The sequence below is a fragment of the Calliopsis andreniformis genome, unplaced genomic scaffold (assembly GCF_051401765.1).
Source record: "Calliopsis andreniformis isolate RMS-2024a unplaced genomic scaffold, iyCalAndr_principal scaffold0018, whole genome shotgun sequence".
NCBI classification, from domain to species: domain Eukaryota; kingdom Metazoa; phylum Arthropoda; class Insecta; order Hymenoptera; family Andrenidae; genus Calliopsis; species Calliopsis andreniformis.
Genome location: NW_027480430.1, coordinates 8,949,607 through 8,972,620, shown reverse-complemented (window position 1 = coordinate 8,972,620; position 23,014 = coordinate 8,949,607).

The window sequence follows — 23,014 nt, the reverse complement described above, 5'->3', positions numbered from 1 at the left end:
GCATTTTTAGAGTATTTTCTGCATCTGGCTTTGAATTCTAAGGCCGCAGCTATTCGATCTGGTGTAGGGACGCCCTAGACTGAAGCCTAGGTTGCCCGGAAAGTAGAAATGACTATAACTTTCATACTGGATGCAATTATTCGTTTTATACGATGGAAAAACTGTTGTATTTATATTGTATCTTATGCTTCTGGCGTTCACTGCCTTGGCCCTCACTATTCGATCTGGTAGAACAACGCCGTAGGGTGAAGCCTAGGTTGCCCGGAACGTAGAAATGACCATTACCTTCACGCTTGTTGCAATTACTCCTGTTATACGAAGATAAAGCTGTTGTATTTTTATAGTATTTTATGCTTCAGGCGTTAACTTCTAAGGCCCTAGCTATTCGATGTGGTGGACCAACGCCCTAGAGTTAAGCCCAGGTTGCCCGGAACGTAGAAACGACCATTGCTTTCACAGTGCCTGCAATTATTCGTTTTATACGATGGAAAAACTGGTGTATTTATATTGTATTTTATGCTTCTGGCGGTCACTTCTTTGGCCCTCACTATTCGATCTTGTGGAACAACGCCGTAGGCTGAAGCCCAGGTTGACCGGAACGTAGAAATGACCATTACCTTCACGCTTGTTGCAATTATTCCTGTTATACGAAGATAAAACTGTTGAATTTTTATGGTATTTTATGCTTCAGGCGTCGACTTCTAAGGCAGGAGCTATTCTATATGGTTGAGCTACACACTAGAGTGTAGCCTAGGATGCCCGGAACGCAGAAATGACCATTACTTTCACACTGTTTGCAAATATACATTATATACGATGGAAAAGCTGTTGTATTTATATCGTATTTTATGCTTCTGGCGTTGACTTCTTAGGCCCGAACTATTCCATCTGGTGGAGCAACGCTCTACAGTTAAGCCTAGGTTGACCGGAACGTAGAAATGTCCATAACTTTCACACTGGTTGCAATTATTCGTTTTATACGATGGAAAAGCTATTGCATTTTTATTGCATTTTATGCTTCGGGCGTTGACTTCTAAGGCCCTAACTATTCAATCTGTCAGAGCAACGCCCTAGGGTGAAGCTTAGGTTGCCCGGAAAGTAGAAATGACCATAACTTTCATACTGGTTGCAATTATTCGTTTTATACAGTCGAAAAACTGTTGTATTTATATTGTATTTTATCCTTCTGGCGATGACTTCAAAGGCACTAACTACTCGATCTGGTGGAGCAATGCCTCAGAGTTAACAACAGGATGCCCGGAACGCCGAAATGGTCATTAATTTCACACTGGTTGCAATTATCCATGCTATACAATGGAAAAACTGTTGTATTTATACGGTATTTTATGCTTCTGGCGTTGACTACTAAGGCCGTAGCTATTCGATGTGGTTGAGCATCGCCCTAGAGTGAAACCTATGTTGCCCGGAACGTTGAAATGACCAGTACTTTCACACTGGTTGCAGTTATTCCTGTTATACGATGGAAAAACTGTTGCATCTTTATTGTATTTTATGCTTCTGGCGTTGACTTCTTAGGCCCTAACTATTTGATCAGGTGGAGCTCCGCCCTAGAGTGAAGCCTAGGTTGCCCTGAACGTAGAAAGGACCACTACGTTCAAACTGGTTGCAATTACTCCTCTTATACGATGGAAAAACTCTTTTATCTCTATTGTATTATATGCTTCTGGCGTTGACTTCTTAGGCCCTAGCTATTCGATCTGTTGCAGCAACGCCCTAGAGTGAAGCCTAGGTTGCCTGGGACGTAGAAATGACCATTACTTTCACACTGGTTGCAATTATTCGTTCTATACCATGGAAAAACAGGTGTATTTATTTTGTATTTGGTGCTTCTGGCGTTGACTTCTTAGGCCCTTGCTATTCGATCTGGTGGAGCAACGCCATAGAGTGAATCGTAGGTTGCCGGGAAGTAGAAATGACCATTATATTCACACTGGTTGCAATTATTCCTGTTATACGATGGAAAAACTGTTGTATTTATATTGTATTTTATGTTTCTGGCGTTGACTTCTAAGTCCCTAGCTAGTCGATATGGTGGATCAACGCCCTAGAGTGAGACCCAGGTTACCCGGAACGTAGAAGTGACCAGTACTTTCACACTGGTTGCAGTTATTCCAGTTATACGATGGAAAAACTGTTGCATCTTTATCGTGTTTTATGCTTCTGGCGTTGACTTCTAAGGCCCTCACTATTCGATCTGGTGGAGCAACGCCCTAGAGTGAAGCCTAGGTCGCTCGGAATGTAGAAATGTCCATAACTTTCACAATGATTGCAATTATTCGTTTTATACGATGGAAAATCTGTTGTATTTATATTGTATTTTATGCTTCTGGCGTTGACTTCTAAGGCCCTAGCTATTCGATGTGGTGGAGCAACGCCCTAGAGTTAGGCCTAGGTTGCCGGGAACGTAGAAACGACCATTACTTTCACAGTGGCTGCAATTACTCGTTTTATACGATGGAAAAACTGGTGTATTTATTTTGTATTTGGTGCTTCTGGCGTTGACTTCTTAGGCCCTAGCTATTCGATCTGGAGGAGCAACGCCATAGTGTGATGCCTAGGTTGCCCGGAACGTAGAAATGACCATTACTATCACACTGGTTGCAATTATTCGTTTTATACGACAGAAAAACAGGTGTATTTATTTTGTATTTTACGCTTCTGGCGTTGAATTCTAACTCCCTAACTATTCGGACTGGTGTATCAACGCCCTAGAGTGAAGCCTAGGTTGCGCGGAACGTATAAATGACCATTACTTTCACAATGTTTGCAATTATTTGTTTTATACGATGGAAAAACTGTTGTATTTATATTGTATTTTATGCTTCTGGCGTTCACTTCTAGGGCCCTAACTATTCGATCTGGTGGAACAACGCCCTAGAGTGAAGCCTAGGTTGCCCGCAACGTAGAAATGACCATTACTTACACACTGTTTGCAAATATACATTATATACGATGGAAAACCTGTTGTATTTATATTGTATTTTATGCTTCTGGCGTTGACTTCTTAGGCCCTAACTATTTGATCTGGTGGAGCACCGCCCTAGAGTGAAGACTAGGTTGCCCGGAACGTAGAACGCACCATTACCTTCACACTGGTTGCAATTATTCCTGTTATACGATGGAAAAACTGTTGCATCTTTATTGTATTTTATACTTCTGGCGCTAACTTCTTAGGCCCTAACTGTTCGATGTGGTGGAGCAACGCCACAGAGTGAAACCTACGTTGTCCGGAACGTAGAAAGGACCATTACTTTCACACTGGTTGCAATTATTCCTGTTATACGATGGAAAAACAGTTGTATTTATATTGTGTTTTATGCTTCTGGCGTTGACTTCTAGGGCCCTAACTATTCTATCAGGTGGAACAACGCCCTAGAGTGAAGCCTAGGTTAACCGCAACGTAGAACGCACCATTACCTTCACACTGGTTGCAATTATTCCTGTTATACGATGGAAAAACTGTTGCATCTTTATTGTATTTTATACTTCTGGCGCTGACTTCTTAGGCCCTAACTATTCGATCTGGTGGAGCAACGCCCTAGAGTGAAGCCTAGGTTGCTCGGAACGTAGAAATGACCAGTACTTTCACACTGTTTGCAATTATTCATTTTATACGATGGAAAAACTGTTGTATTCATATTGTATTTTATGCTTCTGGCGTTCACTTCTTTGGCCCTCACTATTCGATCTTGTGGAACAACGCCGTAGGGTGTAGCCTAGGTTGCCCGGAACGTAGAAATGACCATTACCTTCACGCTTGTTGCAATTATTCCTGTTATACTAAGATAAAACTGTTGTATTTTTATGGTATTTTATGCTTCAGGCGTTGACTTCTAAGGCCGGAGCTATTCTATGTGGTGGAGCTACACACTAGAGTGTAGCCTAGGTTGCCCGGAACGTAGAAATGACCATTACTTTCGCACTGTCTGCAAATATACATTATATACTATGGAAAAGCTGTTGTATTTATATCGTATTGTATGCTTCTGGCGTTGACTTCTTAGGCCCTAGCTATTCGATCTGGTGGAGCAACGCCCTAGAGTTAAGCCTAGGTTGACCGGAACGTAGAAATGACCATTACTTTCACACTGGTTGCAATTATTCGTTTTATACGATGGAACAACTGGTGTATTTATTTTGTATTTGGTGCTTCTGGCGTTGACTTCTTAGGCCCTAACTATTCGATCTGGTGGAGCAACGCCATAGAGTGAAACGTAGGTTGCCGGGACGTAGAAATGACCATTACATTCACACTGGTTGCAATTATTCCTGTTATACGATGGAAAATCTGTTGTATTTTTATTGTAGTTTATGCTTCTGGCGTTGAACTCTAAGTCCCTAGCTATTCGATCTGGTGGAGCAGCGCCCTAGAGTGAAGCCTGGGTTGCCCGGAACGTAGAAATGGCCATTACTTTCACACTGTTTGCAATTATTCATTTTATACGATGGAAAAGCTGTTGTATTTATATCGTGTTTTATACTTCTGGCGTTGACTTCTTAGGCCCTCACTATTCGATCTTGTGGAACAACGCCGTAGGGTGAAGCCTAGGTTGCCCGGAACGTAGAAATGACCATTACCTTCACGCTTGTTGCAATTATTCCTGTTATACGAAGATAAAGCTGTTGTATTTTTATTGTATTTTATGCTTCTGGCGTTGAATTCTAAGACCCTAGCTATTCGATCTGGTGGAGCAGCGCCCTAGAGTGAAGCCTAGGTTGCCCGGAACGTAGAAATGACCAATACTTTCACACTGTTTGCAATTATTCATTTTATACGATGAAAAAACTGTTGCATTTTTAGAGTATTTTCTGCATCTGGCTTTGAATTCTAAGGCCGTAGCTATTCGATCTGGTGGAGGGACGCCCTAGACTGAAGCCTAGGTTGCCCGGAAAGTAGAAATGACTATAACTTTCATACTGGATGCAATTATTCGTTTTATATGATGGAAAAACTGTTGTATTTATATTGTATCTTATGCTTCTGGCGTTCACTGCCTTGGCCCTCACTATTCGATCTGGTAGAACAACGCCGTAGGGTGAAGCCTAGGTTGCACGGAACGTAGAAATGACCATTACCTTCACGCTTGTTGCAATTACTCCTGTTATACGAAGATAAAGCTGTTGTATTTTTATAGTATTTTATGCTTCAGGCGTTAACTTCTAAGGCCCTAGCTATTCGATGTGGTGGACCAACGCCCTAGAGTTAAGCCTAGGTTGCCCGGAACGTAGAAACGCCCATTGCTTTCACAGTGGCTGCAATTACTCGTTTTATACGATGGAAAAACTGGTGTATTTATATTGTATTTTATGCTTCTGGCGTTCACTTCTTTGGCCCTCACTATTCGATCTTGTGGATCAACGCCGTAGGGTGAAGCCCAGGTTGACCGGAACGTAGAAATGACCATTACCTTCACGCTTGTTGCAATTATTCCTGTTATACGAAGATAAAACTGTTGAATTTTTATGGTATTTTATGCTTCAGGCGTCGACTTCTAAGGCAGGAGCTATTCTATGTGGTTGAGCTACACACTAGAGTGTAGCCTAGGATGCCCGGAACGCAGAAATGACCATTACTTTCACACTGTTTGCAAATATACATTATATACGATGGAAAATCTGTTGTATTTGTATCGTATTTTATGCTTCTGGCGTTGACTTCCTAGGCCCTAGCTATGCGATCTGGTGGAGCAACGCCCTAGAGTTAAGCCTAGGTTGACCGGAACGTAGAAATGACCTTACATTCACACCGTTTGCAAATATACATTATATACGATGGAAAAGCTGTTGTATTTATATTGCATTTTATGCTTCTGGCGTTGACTTCTTAGGCGTTAACTATTGGATCTGGTGGAACAACGCACTAGTGTGAAGCCTAGGTTGCCCGGAACGTAGAAATGACAATTACTTTCACACTGTTTGCAAATATACATTATATGCGATGGAAAAGCTGTTGTATTTATATTGCATTTTATGCTTCTGGCGTTGACATCTTAGGCCCTAGCTATTCGTTCTGGAGGAGCAACACCCTAAAGTGAAGCCTTGGTTGGCCGGAACGTAGAACACACCTTTACCTTCACACTGGTTGCAATTATTCCTGTTATACGATGGAAAAACTGTTGCATCTCTATTGTATTTTATGCTTCTGGCGTTGACTTCTAAGGCCCTATCTATTCGATCTCGTGGAGCAACATGGTAGAGTGAAGCCTAGGTTGTCCGGAACGTAGAAATGACCATAACTTTCACACTGGTTGCAATTATTCGTTTTATACGATGGAAAAGCTGTTGTATTTATATCGTATTTTATGCTTCTGGCGTTGACTTCTTAGGCGCTAACTATTCGATCTGGAGGAGCAACGCCCTAGTGTGAAGCCTAGGTTGCCCGGAACGTAGAAATGACCATTACTATCACACTGGTTGCAATTATTCGTTTTATACGACAGAAAAACAGGTGTATTTATTTTGTATTTTACGCTTCTGGCGTTGAATTCTAACTCCCTAACTATTCGATCTGGTGGTGCAACGCCCTAGAGTGAAGGCTAGGTTGTCCGGAACGTAGAAATGCCCATTACTTTCACACTGTTTGCAAATATACGTTATATACGATGGAAAACCTGTTGTATTTATATTGCATTTTACGCTTCTCTGCGTTGACTTCTAAGGCCCAAACTATTCGATCTGGTGGTTCAACGCCCTATAGTGAAACCCAGGTTGCCCGGAACGTAGAAATGACCATCACTTACAAACTGGTTGCAATTATTCCTGTTATACGTTGGAAAAACTGTTGTATTTTTATTGCATTTTGTGCTACGGTCGTTGACTTCTAAGGGTCTAACTATTCAATCTGGTGGAGCAATGCACTAGGATGAAGCCTAGGTTGCCCGGAACGTAGAGATGACCATTACTTTCACAATGTTTGCAATTATTCATTTTATACGATGAAACAACTGTTGTACTTATATTGTATTTCATCCTTCTGGCGTTGATTTCTAAGTCCCTAGCTATTCGATCGGGTGGAGCAACGCCCTAGAGTGAAGCCTAGGTTACCCGGAACGTAGAAATGACCAGTACTTTCACAATGTTTGCAATTATTCATTTTATACGATGGAAAAGCTGTTGTACTTATGTTGTATTTTATTCTTCTGACGTTGACTTCGTAGTCCCTAACTATTCGGACTGGTGTATCAACGCCCTAGAGTGAAGCCTAGGGTGCGCGGAACGTATAAATGACCATTACTTTCACAATGTTTGCAATTATTTGTTTTATACGATGGAAAAACTGTTGTATTTATATTGTATTTTATGCTTCTGGCGTTCACTTCTAGGGCCCTAACTATTCGATCTGGTGGAACAACGCCCTAGAGTGAAGCCTAGGTTGCCCGCAACGTAGAAATGACCATTACTTACACACTGTTTGCAAATATACATTATATACGATGGAAAACCTGTTGTATTTATATTGTATTTTATGCTTCTAGCGTTGACTTCTTAGGCCCTAACTATTTGATCTGGTGGAGCACCGCCCTAGAGTGAAGACTAGGTTGCCCGGAACGTAGAACGCACCATTACCTTCACACTGGTTACAATTATTCCTGTTATACGATGGAAAAACTGTTGCATCTTTATTGTATTTTATACTTCTGGCGCTGACTTCTTGGGCCCTAACTGTTCGATGTGGTGGAGCAACGCCATAGGGTGAAGCCTAGGTTGCTAGGAAAGTAGAAATGACCATAAGTTTCATACTGGTTGCAATTATTCGTTTTATACGATGGAAAAGCTGTTGTATTTATATTGTATTTTATGCTTCTGGCGTTGGCTTCTAAGGCACTATCTATTCGATCTGGTGGAGCAACGCCCTAGATAGAAGCCTAGTTTGCCCGGAACGTAGAATTGGCCATCACTTTCAAACTGGTTGCAATTATTCCTGTTATATGATGGAAACACTGTTGTATTTTTTTTGCATTTTATGGTTCGGGCGTTCACTTCTAAGGCCCTAACTATTCAATCTGTTGGAGCAAGGCCCTAGGGTGAAGCCTAGGTTGCTCGGAAAGTAGAAATGACCATAAGTTTCATACTGGTTGCAATTATTCGTTTTATACGATGGTAAAACTGTTGTATTTATACTGTATTTTATGCTTCTAGCGTTGACTTCTTAGGCCATAACTATTTGATCTGGTGGAGCACCGCCCTAGAGTGAAGCATAGGTTGCCCGGAACGTAGAACACACCATTACCTTCACACTGGTTGCAATTATTCCTGTTATACGATGGACAAACTGTTGGATTTTTATTGTATTTTATACTTCTGGTGTTGACTTCTAAGGCCCTAACTGTGCAATCTGGTGGAGCAACGCCCTAGAATGAAACCTAGGTTACCCGGAACGTAGAAATGACCAGCACTTTCACACTGGTTGCAGTTATTCCTGTTATACGATGGAAAAACTGTTGCATCTTTATTGTATTTTATGCTTCTGGCGTTGACTTCTAAGGCCCTAACTATTCGGTCTGGTGGAGCAACGCCATAGAGTGAAGCCTAGGTCGCTCGGCATGAAGAAATGTCCATAACTTCGACACTGGTTGCAACTATTCATTTTATACGATGGAAAAGCTGTTGTATTTTTATTGCATTTAATGATTCGGACGTTGACTTCTATGACCCTAACTTTTCGATCTGCTGGAGCAACGCCCTACGGTGAAGCCTAGGTTGCCCGGAAAGCAGAAATGGCCATAACTTTCATACTGGTTGCAATTATTCGTTTTATACGATGGAAAAGCTGTTGTATTTATATCGTATTTTATGCTTCTGGCGTTGACTTCTTAGGCGCTAACTATTCGATCTGGTGGAGCAACGCCCTAGAGTGAAGCCTAGGTTACCCGGAACGTACAAATGACCAGTACTTACACAATGTTCGCAATTATTCATTTTATACGATGGAAAAACTGTTGTACTTATGTTGTATTTTATTCTTCTGTCGTTGTCTTCTTAGGCCCTAACTATTCGGCCTGGTGTAACAACGCCCTAGAGTGAAGCCTAGATTGCCCGGAACGTAGAAATGACCATAACTTTCACACTGGTTGCAATTATTCGTTTTATACGTTGGAAAAGCTGTTGTATTTATATTGCATTTTATGCTTCTGGCGTTGACATCTTAGTCCCTAACTATTCGACCTGGAGGAGCAACACCCTAGAGTGAAGCCTAGTTTGCCCGGAACGTAGAACACACCTTTACCTTCACACTGGTTGCAATTATACCTGTTACACGATGGAAAAACTGTTGCATCTTTATTGTATTTTATGCTTCTGGCGCTGACTTCTTAGGCCCTAACTGTTCGATCTGGTGGAACAACGCCATAGAGTGATACCTAGGTTGTCCGGAACGTAGAAAGGACCATTACTTTCACACTGGTTGCAATTATTCCTGTTATACGATGGAAAAACAGTTGTATTTATATTGTGTTTTATGCTTCTGGCGTTGACTTCTAGGGCCCTAACTATTCTATCTGGTGGAACAACGACCTAGAGTGAAGCCTAGGTTGCCCGCAACGTAGAAATGACCATTAATTTCACACCGTTTGCAATTATTCATTTTACACGATGGAAAAGCTCTTGTATTCGTATTGTATTTTATGCTTCTAGCGTTGACTTCTTAGGCCATAACTATTTGATCTGGTGGAGCACCGCCCTGGAGTGAAGCATAGGTTGCCCGGAACGTTGAACATACCATTACCTTCACACTGGTTGCAGTTATTCCTGTTATACGATGGACAAACTGTTGGATTTTTATTGTATTTTATACTTCTGGTGTTGACTTCTAAGGCCCTAACTGTGCAATCTGGTGGAGCAACGCCCTAGAGTGAAGCCTAGGTTGCTCGGAACGTAGAAATGACCATTACTTTCACACTGGTTGCAATTATTCGTTTTACACGATAGAAAAACTGGTGTATTTATTTTGTATTTTATGCTCCGAGCGTTGACTTCTAACTCCCTAACTATTCAATCTGTCAGAGCAACGCCCTAGGGTGAAGCCTAGGTTGCCCGGAACGTAGAAACGACCATTACTTTCACAGTGGCTGCTATTACTCGTTTTATACGATGGAAAAACTGGTGTATTTATTTTGTGTTTGGTGCTTCTGGCGTTGACTTCTTAGGCCATAACTATTCCATCTGGTGTAGCAACGCCCTAGAGTGAAGCCTAGGTTGCCGGGAACGTAGAAATGGCCATTACTTTCACACTGTTTGCAATTATTCATTTTATACGATGGAAAAGCTGTTGTATTTTCATTGTATTTTAGGCTTCGGTCGATGGCTTCTAAGGCCCTAACTGTTTTATCTGGTGGAGCAACGCCCCAGGGTGAAGCCTAGGTTGCCCGGAACGTAGTAATGACCATATCTTTCACACCGGATGCAATTATTCCTGCTATACGATGGAAAAACTGTTGTATTTAAATTGTACTTTATGCTTCTGTCGTTGACTTCTAAGGCTCTATGTATTGGATCTGGTGGAGCAACGTCGAAGGGTGACGCCTATGTTGGCGTAACGTAGAAATGACCATTACCTTCACACTGTTTGCAATTATTCATTTTATACGATGGAAAAGCTGTTGCATTTATATTGTATTTTATGCTTCTGACGTTGACTTCTAAGGCCGTAGCTATTCGATCTGGTGGAGCAACGCCCTAGAATGAAACCTAGGTTACCCGGAACGTAGAAATGACCAGCACTTTCACACTGGTTGCAGTGGTTCCTGTTATACGATGGAAAAACTGTTGCATCTTTATTGTATTTTATGCTTCTGGCGTTGACTTCTAAGGCCCTAACTATTCGATCTGGTGGAGCAACGCCATAGAGTGAAGCCTAGGTCGCTCGGCATGTAGAAATGTCCATAACTTCGACACTGGTTTGAACTATACATTTTATACGATGGAAAAGCTGTTGTATTTTTATTGCATTTAATGATTCGGACGTTGACTTCTATGGCCCTAACTTTTCGATCTGCTGGAGCAACGCCCTACGGTGAAGCCTAGGTTGCCCGGAAAGCAGAAATGGCCATAACTTACATACTGGTTGCAATTATTCGTTTTATACGATGGAAAAGCTGTTGTATTTATATCGTATTTTATGCTTCTGGCGTTGACTTCTTAGGCGCTAACTATTCGATCCGGTGGAGCGACGCCCTACAGTAAAGACTAGGTTGCCCGGAATGTTGAAATGACCATAACCTTCACATTGGCTGCAATTATTCGTTTTATACGATGGAAAAACTGTTGCATTTATTTTGTATTTTAAGTTCCTGGTGTTGACTTCTCAGGCCCTAACGATTCGATCTGGTGGAGCAACGCCTCGGAGTTATACCTAGGACGCGCGGAACGTAGAAATGGTCGTCACTTTCGCACTGGTTGCAATTATACGTTTTATACGATGGAAAAGCTGCTGTCTTTATATTGTATTTTATGCTTCTGGCGTTGACTTCTTAGGCCCTAACTGTTCGACCTGGTGGAGCAGCGCCCTAGAGTGATGCATAGGTTGCCCGGAACGTAGAAATGACCAGTACTTTCACACTGGTTGCATTTATTCGTTTTATACGATGGAAATACTGTTGCTTTTTTATTGTATTTTATGCTTCTGGCGTTTAATTCTAAGTCCCTAGCTATTCGATCTGGTGGAGCAACGCCCTATAGTGAAGCCTAGGTTGCCCGGAACGTATAAATGACCATTACTTTCACACTGTTTGCAATTATTCATTTTATACGATGGAGAAGCTGTTGTATTTATATCGTATTTTATGCTTCTGGCGTTGACATCTAAGGCCGTAGCTATTAAATGTGGTGGAGCAACGCCCTAGAGCGACGCCTAGGTTGCCCGGAACGTAGAAATGACCATAACATTCACACTGGTTGCAATTATTCGTTTTATACGATGGAAAAACTGTTGTACTTATATTGTATTTTATCCTTCTGGCGTTGAATTCTAAGTCGCCAGCTATTCGATCTGGAGGAGCAACGCCCTAGATTGAAACCTAGGTTACCTGGAACGTAGAAATGACCATTACTTTCACACTGTTTGCAATTATGCATTTTATACGGTGGAAAAGCTGTTCTATTTATTTTGTATTTTATGCTTCGGCCGTTGACCTCTATGGCTCTAACTATTCGATCTGGTGGTGCACCGCCCTAGAGTGAAGCCTAGGCTATCCGGAACGTAGAAATGACCATAACTCTCACACTGGTTGCAATTATTCGTTTTATACGATGGAAAACCTGTTGTATTTTTATTGTATTTTATGCTTCTGGCGTTTAATTCTAAGTAGCTAGCTATTCGATCTTTTGCAGCAACGACCTAGAGTGAAGCCTATGTTGCCCGGAACGTAGAAAAGACCATTACTTTCACACTGTTTGCAATTATTCATTTTATACGCTGGAAAAACTGGTGCACTTATATTGTATTTTATTCTTCTGGTGTTGACTTCTTAGACCCCAACTATTCGATCTGGTGGAACAACGCCCTAGAGTGAAGCCTAGGTTGCCCGGAAAGTAGAAATGACCATTACTTTCACACTGCTTGCAAATAAACATTATATGCGATGGAAAAGCTGTTGTATTTGTATTTTATTTTATGCTTCTGCCGTTGACTTCTTAGGCCGTAGCTATTCGATGTGGTGGAGCAACGCCCTAGTGTGAAGCATGGGTTGCCCGGAACGTAGAAATGACCATCGCTTTCAAACTGGTTGCAATTATTCCTGTTATACAATGGAAAAACTGTTGTATTTATATTGTCTTTTATGCTTCTGACGTTGACTTCTAGGGCCCTATGTATTCGATCTGGTGGAGAAACGTCCAAGGGTGAAGCCTATGTTGCCCGGAACGTAGAAATGGCCATTACTTTCACACTGGTTGCAATTATTCGTTTTATACGATGGAAAAACTGTGTTATTTATATTGTATTTTATGCTTCTGGTGTTCACTTCTTTGGCCCTAACTATCGGATCTGGTGGAACAACGCCCTGGGGTGTAGCCTAGGATGCCCGAAACGTCGAAATGATCATTACTTTCACGCTGGTTGCAATTATTCATGCTATACGATGGAAAAACTGTTGCATTTTTATTTTATTTTCTGCTTCTGGATTTGAATTCTAAGGTCCTCGCTACTCGATCTGGTGGGGCAACGTCCAAGAGTGAAGCCTAGGTTGCCCGGTACGTAGAAATGACCATTACTTTCACTCTGGTTGCAATTATTCCTGTTATACGATGGAAAAACTGTGGCATCTTTATTTTCTTTTCTGCTTCTGGATTTGAATTCTAAGGTCCTCGCTATTCGATCTGGTGGGGCAACGTCCAAGAGTGAAGCCTAGGTTGCCCGGTACGTAGAAATGACCATTACTTTCACTCTGGTTGCAATTATTCCTGTTATACGATGGAAAAACTGTTGCATCTTTATTGTATTTTATGCTTCTGGCGTTGACTTCTAAGGCCCTAACTATTCGATCTGGTGGAGCAACGCCCTAGAGTGAGGCCTAGGTTGCTCGGAATGTAGAAATGTCCATAACTTTCACACGGGTTGCAATTAGTCGTTTTATACGATGGAAAAGCTGTTGTATTTTTAATGCATTTTATGCTTCGGGCGTTGACATCTAAAGCCCTAACTGTTCAATGTATTGGAGCAACGCCCTAGGGTGAAGCGTAGGTTGCCCGGAAAGTAAAAATGACCATAACTTTCATACTGGTTGCAATTATTCGTTTTATACGATGGAAAAACTGTTATATTTATATTGTATTTTATGCTTCTGGCGTTGAATTCTAAGTCCCTAGGTATTCGATCTGGAGGAGCAACGCCCTAGAGTGTAGCCTAGGTTGCCCGGAACTTAGAAACGACCATAACTTTCACACTGGTTGCTATTATTCGTTTTATACGATGGAAAAACTGTTATATTTATCTTGTATTTTATGCTTCTGGCGTTGAATTCTAAGTCCCTAGGTATTCGATCTGGAGGAGCAACGCCCTAGAGTGAAGCCTAGGTTACGCGGAACGTAGAGATGACCATCACTTCCACACTGGTTGCAATTATTCCTGTTATGCAATGGAAAAACTTCTGTATTTATATTGTATTTTATGCTTCTAGCATTGACTTCCAAGGCCGTAGCTATTCGATGTGGTGGAGTAACGCTCTAGAGTGAAGCCTAGGTTGCCCGGAACGTAGAAATGACCATTACTTTCACTCTGGTTGCTATTATTCATGCTAGACGATGGAAAGAGTGTTGTATTTATTTTGTATTTTATACTTCTGGCGTTGACTTCTTAGGCCCTAACTATTGGATCTGGTGGACCAACACCCTAGAGTTCAGTCTACCTTGCCCGGAACGTTGGAATGACCATCACTTTCACACTGGTTGCAATTATACCTGTTATACGATGGAAAAACTCTTGTATCTTTATTGTACTTTATGCTTCAGGCATTGACTTCTATGGACCTAACTATTCCATCTGGAGGGGCAACGCCCTAGAGTCAAGCCTAGGCTGCCCGGAACGTTGATATAACCATAACTTTCACACTGGTTGCAATTATTCATGCTATACGATGGAAAAACTGTTGCATTTCTAATGTACTTTATGCTTCTGGCGTTGACTTCTTAATCTGTCATTATTCGATCAGCTGGAACAACGCCCTAAAGTGAGGCCTAGGTTGCCCGAAACGTAGAAATGACCATTACTTTCACTCTGGTTGCAATTATTCATCCTATACGATGGAAAAACTGTTGTATTTTTATTGTATTTTATGCTTCTGGCGTTGACTTCTTAGGCCCTAACTATTCGATCTGGTGGAACAACGCCCTAGAGTGAAGCCTAGGTTGCCCGGAACGTAGAAATTACCATTACTTTCTCACTGGTTGCAGTCATTCCTGTTATACGATGGAAAAACTGTTGCATTCTTATTGTATTTTATGCTTCTGGCGTTGAATTCTAAGTCCCTAACTATTCGATCTGGTGGAGCAACGACCTAGAGTGAAGCATAGGTTGCCCGGAAGGTAGAAATGACCATCACTTTCGTACTGGTTGCAATTATTCGTTTTATACGATAGAAAACCTGTTGCATTTATATTGTATTTTATGCACCTGGCGTTGACTTCTTAATCTATAATTATTCGATCAGGTGGAACAACGCCCTAGAGTGAGGCCTAGGTTGCCCGGAACGTAGAAATTACCATTACTCTCTCACTGGTTGCAATTGTTCCTGTTATACGATGGAAAAACTGTTGCATCTTTATTGTATTTTATGCTTCAGGCGTTGACTTCTAAGGCCGCAGCTATCCGATGTGGTGGAACAACGCCCTATAGTGAAGCCTAGCTTACCCGAAACGTATTAATGACAATTACTTTCACTCTGGTTGCAATTATTCATGCTATACGATGGAAAGACTGTTGTATTTATTTTGTATTTTATGCTTCTGGCGTTGACTTCTTAGGCCCTAACTATTGGATCTGGTGGACCAACGCCCTAGAGTGCAGTCTAGCTTGCAGGGAACGTAGGAATGACCATCAGTTTCACACTGGTTGCAATTATACCTGTTATACGATGGAGAAACTCATGTATCTTTATTGTACTTTATGCTTCAGGCATTGACTTCTATGGCCCTACCTATTCCATCTGGAGGAGCAACGCCCTAGAGTCAAGCCTAGGATGCCCGGAACGTAGGTATGACCATAACTTTCACACTGGTTGCAATTGTTCATGCTATACGATGGAAAAACCGTTGTATTTCTTATGTACTTTATGCTTCTTGCGTTGACCTCTAAGGCCCTAACTCTTCGATCTGGTGGAGCAACGCCCTAGGGTGAAGCCTAGTTTGCCCGGAACGTAGAGATGACCATCACTTTCACATTGTTTGCAAGTGTTCCTGTTATACGATGGAGAGACTGTTGGATCTTTATTGTAATTTATGCTTCGGGCGTGACTTCTATGGCCCTACCTATTCGATCTGTTGGAACAACGCCATAGAGTCAAGCCTAGGTTCACGGAACGTAGAAATAACCATCACTTTCACACTGGTTGCAATTATACGTTATATACGAGGGAAAAGCTGTTGTATTTATATTGTATTTTATGCTCCTTGCGTTGACTTCTTAGGCCCTATCTGTTTGTCCTGTTGGAGCACCGCCCTAGAGTGAAGCATAGGTTGCCCGGAATGTAGAAAAGACCACTACCTTCACACTGGTTGCAAATGTTCCTGTTATACGATGGAAAAACTCTTGTATCTTTTTTGTACTTTATGCTCCGGGCGTTCACTTCTAAGGCCCTAACTATTCGATCTGGTGGAGCAACGCCTCAGGGCGAAGCCTATGTTGCCCGGGACGTAGAAATGGCCATTACCTTCACACTGGTTGCAATTATTCGTTTTATCCGATTGAAAAACTGTTGTATTTATTTTGTATTTGGTGCTTCTGGCGTTTACTTCTTAGGCCCTTACTATTCGATATGGTGGAACAACGCCCTAGAGTGAAGCCTAGCTTGCACGGAACGTAGAAATGACCACCGCTTTCACACTGGTTGCAATTATACCTGTTATACGATGGAGAAACTCATGTATCTTTATTGTACTTTATGCTTCAGGCATTGACTTCTATGGCCCTACCTATTCCATCTGGAGGAGCAACGCCCTAGAGTCAAGCCTAGGATGCCCGGAACGTAGGTATGACCATAACTTTCACACTGGCTGCAATTGTTCATGCTATACGATGGAAAAACCGTTGTATTTCTTATGTACTTTATGCTTCTGGCGTTGACCTCTAAGGCCCTAACTCTTCGATCTGGTGGACCAACGCCCTAGGGTGAAGCCGAGGATGCCCGGAACGTAGAAATGACCATCGCTTTCAAACTGGTTGCAATTATTCCTGTTATACAATGGAAAAACTGTTGTATTTATATTGTCTTTTATGCTTCTGACGTTGACTTCTACGGCCCTATGTATTCGATCTGGTGGAGAAACGTCCAAGGGTGAAGCCTATGTTGCCCGGAACGTAGAAATGACCATTACTTTCACACTGGTTGCAATTATTCGTTTTATACGATGGAAAAACTGTGGTATTTATATTGTATTTTATGCTTCTGGTGTTCACTTCTTTGGCCCTAACTATCCGATCTGGTGGAACAACGCCCTGGGGTGTAGCCTAGGATGCCCGAAACGTCGAAATGATCATTACTTTCACGCTGGTTGCAATTATTCATGCTATACGATGGAAAAACTGTTGCATTTTTATTTTCTTTTCTGCTTCTGGATTTGAATTCTAAGGTCCTCGCTATTCGATCTGGTGGGGCAACGTCCAAGAGTGAAGCCTAGGTTGCCCGGTACGTAGAAATGACAATTACTTTCACTCTGGTTGCAATTATTCCTGTTATACGATGGAAAAACTGTTGCATCTTTATTGTATTTTATGCTTCTGGCGTTGACTTCTATGGCCCTAACTATTCGATCTGGTGGAGCAACGCCCTAGAGTGAGGCCTAGGTTGCTCGGAATGTAGAAATGTCCATAACTTTCACACGGGTTGCAATTATTGGTTTTATACGATGGAAAAGCTGTTGTATTTTTAATGGATTTTATGCTTCGGGCGTTGACTTCTAAAGCCCTAACTGTTCAATGTATTGGAGCAACGCCCTAGGGTGAAGCGTAGGTTGCCCGGAAAGTAAAAATGACCATAACTTTCATACTCGTTGCAATTATTCGTTTTATACGATGGAAAAACTGTTATATTTATATTGTATTTTATGCTTCTGGCGTTGAATTCTAAGTCCCTAGGTATTCGATCTGGGGCAGCAACGCCCTAGAGTGTAGCCTAGGTTGCCCGGAACTTAGAAACGACCATAACTTTCACACTGGTTGCTATTATTCGTTTTATACGATGGAAAAACTGTTATATTTATATAGTATTTTATGCTTCTGGCGTTGAATTCTAAGTCCCTAGGTATTCGATCTGGAGGAGCAACGCCCTAGAGTGATGCCTAGGTTGGCCGGAACGTAGAAATGACCATTACTTTCACACTGTTTGCAATAATTCATTTTATACCATGGAAGATCTGTTGTATTTGTATCGTATTTTCTGCTTCTGGCGTTGACTTCTAAGGCCGTAGCTATTCGATGTGGTGGAGCAACGCCCTAGAGTGAAGCCTACGTGACGCGGAACGTAGAGATGACCATCACTTCGACACTGGTTGCAATTATTCCTGTTATGCAATGGAAAAACTTCTGTATTTATATTGTATTTTATGCTTCTAGCATTGACTTCCAAGGCCGTAGCTATTCGATGTGGTGGAGTAACGCTCTAGAGTGAAGCCTAGGTTGCCCGGAACGTAGAAATGACCATTACTTTCACTCTGGTTGCTATTATTCATGCTAGACGATGGAAAGACTGTTGTATTTATTTTGTATTTTATACTTCTGGCGTTGACTTCTTAGGCCCTAACTATTGGATCTGGTGGACCAACACCCTAGAGTTCAGTCTACCTTGCCCGGAACGTTGGAATGACCATCACTTTCACACTGGTTGCAATTATACCTGTTATACGATGGAAAAACTCTTGTATTTTTATTGTACTTTATGCTTCAGGCATTGACTTCTATGGACCTAACTATTCCATCTGGAGGAGCAACGCCCTAGAGTCAAGCCTAGGCTGCCCGGAACGTTGATATAACCATAACTTTCACACTGGTTGCAATTATTCATGCTATACGATGGAAAAACTGTTGCATTTCTAATGTACTTTATGCTTCTGGCGTTGACTTCTTAATCTGTCATTATTCGATCAGCTGGAACAACGCCCTAAAGTGAGGCCTAGGTTGCCCGAAACGTAGAAATGACCATTACTTTCACTCTGGTTGCAATTATTCATCCTATACGATGGAAAAACTGTTGTATTTTTATTGTATTTTATGCTTCTGGCGTTGACTTCTTAGGCCCTAACTATTCGATCTGGTGGAACAACGCCCTAGAGTGAAGCCTAGGTTGCCCGGAACGTAGAAATTACCATTACTTTCTCACTGGTTGCAGTCATTCCTGTTATACGATGGAAAAACTGTTGCATTCTTATTGCATTTTATGCTTCTGGCGTTGAATTCCAAGTCCCTAACTATTCGACCTGGAGGAACAACGCCCCAGAGTGAAGCCTAGGTTGCCCGGAACGTAGAAATTACCATTACTTTCTCACTGGTTGCAGTCATTCCTGTTATACGATGGAAAAACTGTTGCATTTTTATTGTATTTTATGCTTCTGGCGTTGAATTCTAAGTCCCTAACTATTCGATCTGGTGGAGCAACGACCTAGAGCGAAGCATAGGTTGCCCGGAAGGTAGAAATGACCATCACTTTCGTACTGGTTGCAATTATTCGTTTTATACGATAGAAAACCTGTTGTATTTATATTGTATTTTATGCACCTGGCGTTGACTTCTTAATCTATAATTATTCGATCAGGTGGAACAACGCCCTAGAGTGAGGCCTAGGTTGCCCGGAACGTAGAAATAACCATTACTCTCTCACTGGTTGCAATTGTTCCTGTTATACGATGGAAAAACTGTTGCATCTTTATTGTATTTTATGCTTCAGGCGTTGACTTCTAAGGCCGTAGCTATCCGATGTGGTGGAACAACGCCCTATAGTGAAGCCTAGCTTACCCGAAACGTATTAATGACAATTACTTTCACTCTGGTTGCAATTATTCATGCTATACGATGGAAAGGCTGTTGTATTTATTTTGTATTTTATGCTTCTGCCGTTGACTTCTTAGGCCCTAACTATTGGATCTGGTGGACCAACGCCCTAGAGTGCAGTCTAGCTTGCAGGGAACGTAGGAATGACCATCAGTTTCACACTGGTTGCAATTATACCTGTTATACGATGGCGAAACTCATGTATCTTTATTGTACTTTATGCTTCAGGCATTGACTTCTATGGCCCTACCTATTCCATCTGGAGGAGCAACGCCCTAGAGTCAAGCCTAGGATGCCCGGGACGTAGGTATGACCATAACTTTCACACTGGTTGCAATTGTTCATGCTATACGATGGAAAAACCGTTGTATTTCCTATGTACTTTATGCTTCTTGCGTTGACCTCTAAGGCCCTAACTCTTCGATCTGGTGGAGCAACGCCCTAGGGTGAAGCCTAGTTTGCCCGGAACGTAGAGATGACCATCACTTTCACATTGTTTGCAAGTGTTCCTGTTATACGATGGAGAGACTGTTGGATCTTTATTGTAATTTATGCTTCGGGCGTTGACTTCTATGGCCCTACCTATTCGATCTGTTGGAACAACGCCATAGAGTCAAGCCTAGGTTCCCCGGAACGTAGAAATAACCATCACTTTCACACTGGTTGCAATTATACGTTATATGCGAGGGAAAAGCTGTTGTATTTATATTGTATTTTATGCTCCTTGCGTTGACTTCTTAGGCCCTATCTGTTTGTCCTGTTGGAGCACCGCCCTAGAGTGAAGCATAGGTTGCCCGGAACGTAGAAAAGACCATTACCTTCACACTGGTTGCAAATGTTCCTGTTATACGATGGAAAAACTCTTGTATCTTTATTGTACTTTATGCTCCGGGCGTTCACTTCTAAGGCCCTAACTATTCGATCTGGTGGAGCAACGCCTCAGGGCGAAGACTATGTTGCCCGGGACGTAGAAATGGCCATTACCTTCACACTGGTTGCAATTATTCGTTTTATCCGATTGAAAAATTGTTGTATTTATTTTGTATTTGGTGCTTCTGGCGTTTACTTCTTAGGCCCTTACTATTCGATATGGTGGAACAACGCCCTAGAGTGAAGCCTAGCCTGCACGGAACGTAGAAATGACCACCGCTTTCACACTGGTTGCAATTATACCTGTTATACGATGGAGAAACTCATGTATCTTTATTGTACTTTATGCTTCAGGCATTGACTTCTATGGCCCTACCTATTCCATCTGGAGGAGCAACGCCCTAGAGTCAAGCCTAGGATGCCCGGAACGTAGGTATGATCATAACTTTCACACTGGTTGCAATTGTTCATGCTATACGATGGAAAAACCGTTGTATTTCTTATGTACTTTATGCTTCTGGCGTTGACCTCTAAGGCCCTAACTCTTCGATCTGGTGGAGCACCGCCCTAGAGTGAAGCCTAGGTTGCCCGGAACGTAGAAATGACCATAACATTCACAATGGTTGCAATTATTCGTTTTATACGATGGAAAAGCTGTTGTATTTATATTGTATTTTATGCTTCTGGCGTTGACTCCTTAGGCCCTAACTATTCGCTCTGTTGGAGCAACGCCCTAGAGTGAAACCTAGGTTGCCCGGAACGTAGTGATGACCATTAATTCCACGCTGGTTCCAATTATTCCTGTTATACGATGGAAAAGCTGTTGTATTTTTATTGTATTTTATGCTTCTAGCGTTTAATTCTAAGTCGCTAGCTATTTGATCTGGTGGAGCAACGACCTAGAGTGAAGCCTAGGTTGCCCGGAACGTAGAAATGACCATTACTTTCACACTGTTTGCAATTATTCATTTTATACGATGGAAAAACTGTTGTACTTATATTGTATTTTATCCTCCTGACGTTGAATTCTAAGTCCCCAGCTATTCGATCTGGAGGAGCAAAGCCCTAGATTGAAACCTAGGTTACCTGGAACGTAGAATTGACCATTACTTTCACACTGTTTGCAATTATACATTTTATACGGTGGAAAAGCTGTTCTATTTATTTTGTATTTTATGCTTCGGGCGTTGACCTCTATGGCTCTAACTATTCGATCTGGTGGTGCACCGCCCTAGAGTGAAGCCTAGGTTATCCGGAACGTAGAAATGACCATAACTCTCACACTGGTTGCAATTATTCGTTTTATACGATGGAAAACCTGTTGTATTTTTATTGTATTTTATGCTTCTGGCGTTTAATTCTAAGTAGCTAGCTATTCGATCTGGTGCAGCAACTACCTAGAGTGAAGCCTAGGTTGCCCGGAACGTAGAAATGACCATTACTTTCACACTGTTTGCAATTATTCATTTTATACGCTGGAAAAACTGGTGCACTTATATTGTATTTTATTCTTCTAGTGTTGACTTCTTAGTCCCCAACTATTCGATCTGGTGGAATAACGCCCTAGAGTGAAGCCTAGGTTGCCAGGAACGTAGAAATGACCATTACTTTCACACTGCTTGCAAATAAACATTATATGCGATGGAAAAGCTGTTGTATTTATATTTTATTTTATGCTTCTGCCGTTGACTTCTTAGGCCCTAACTATTTGATCTGGTGGAGCACCGCCCTAGAGTGAAGCCTAGGTTGCCCGGAACGTAGAAATGACCATAACATTCACACTGGTTGCAATTATTCGTTTTATACGATGGAAAAGCTGTTTTATTTATATTGTATTTTATGCTTCTGGCGTTGACTCCTTAGGCCCTAACTATTCGCTCTGTTGGAGCAACGCCCTAGAGTGAAACCTAGGTTGCCCGGAACGTAGTGATGACCATTAATTCCACGCTGGTTCCAATTATTCCTGTTGTACGATGGAAAAGCTGTTGTATTTTTATTGTATTTTATGCTTCTAGCGTTTAATTCTAAGTCGCTAGCTATTCGATCTGGTGGAGCAACGACCTAGAGTGAAGCCTAGGTTGCCCGGAACGTAGAAATGACCATTACTTTCACACTGTTTGCAATTATTCATTTTATACGCTTGAAAAGCTGGTGTACTTATACTGTATTTTATTCTTTTGGTGTTGACTTCTATGGCCCTAACTATTCGATCTGGTGGAACAACGCCCTAGAGTGAAGCCTAGGTTGCCCGGAACGTAGAAATGACCATTACTTTCACACTGTTTGCAAATATACATTGTATGCGATGGAAAAGCTGTTGTATTTATATTTTATTTTATGCTTCTGGCGTTGACTTCTTAGGCTCTGACTATTTGATCTGGTGGAGCACAGCCCTAGAGTGAAGCCTATGTTGCCGGGAACGTAGAAATG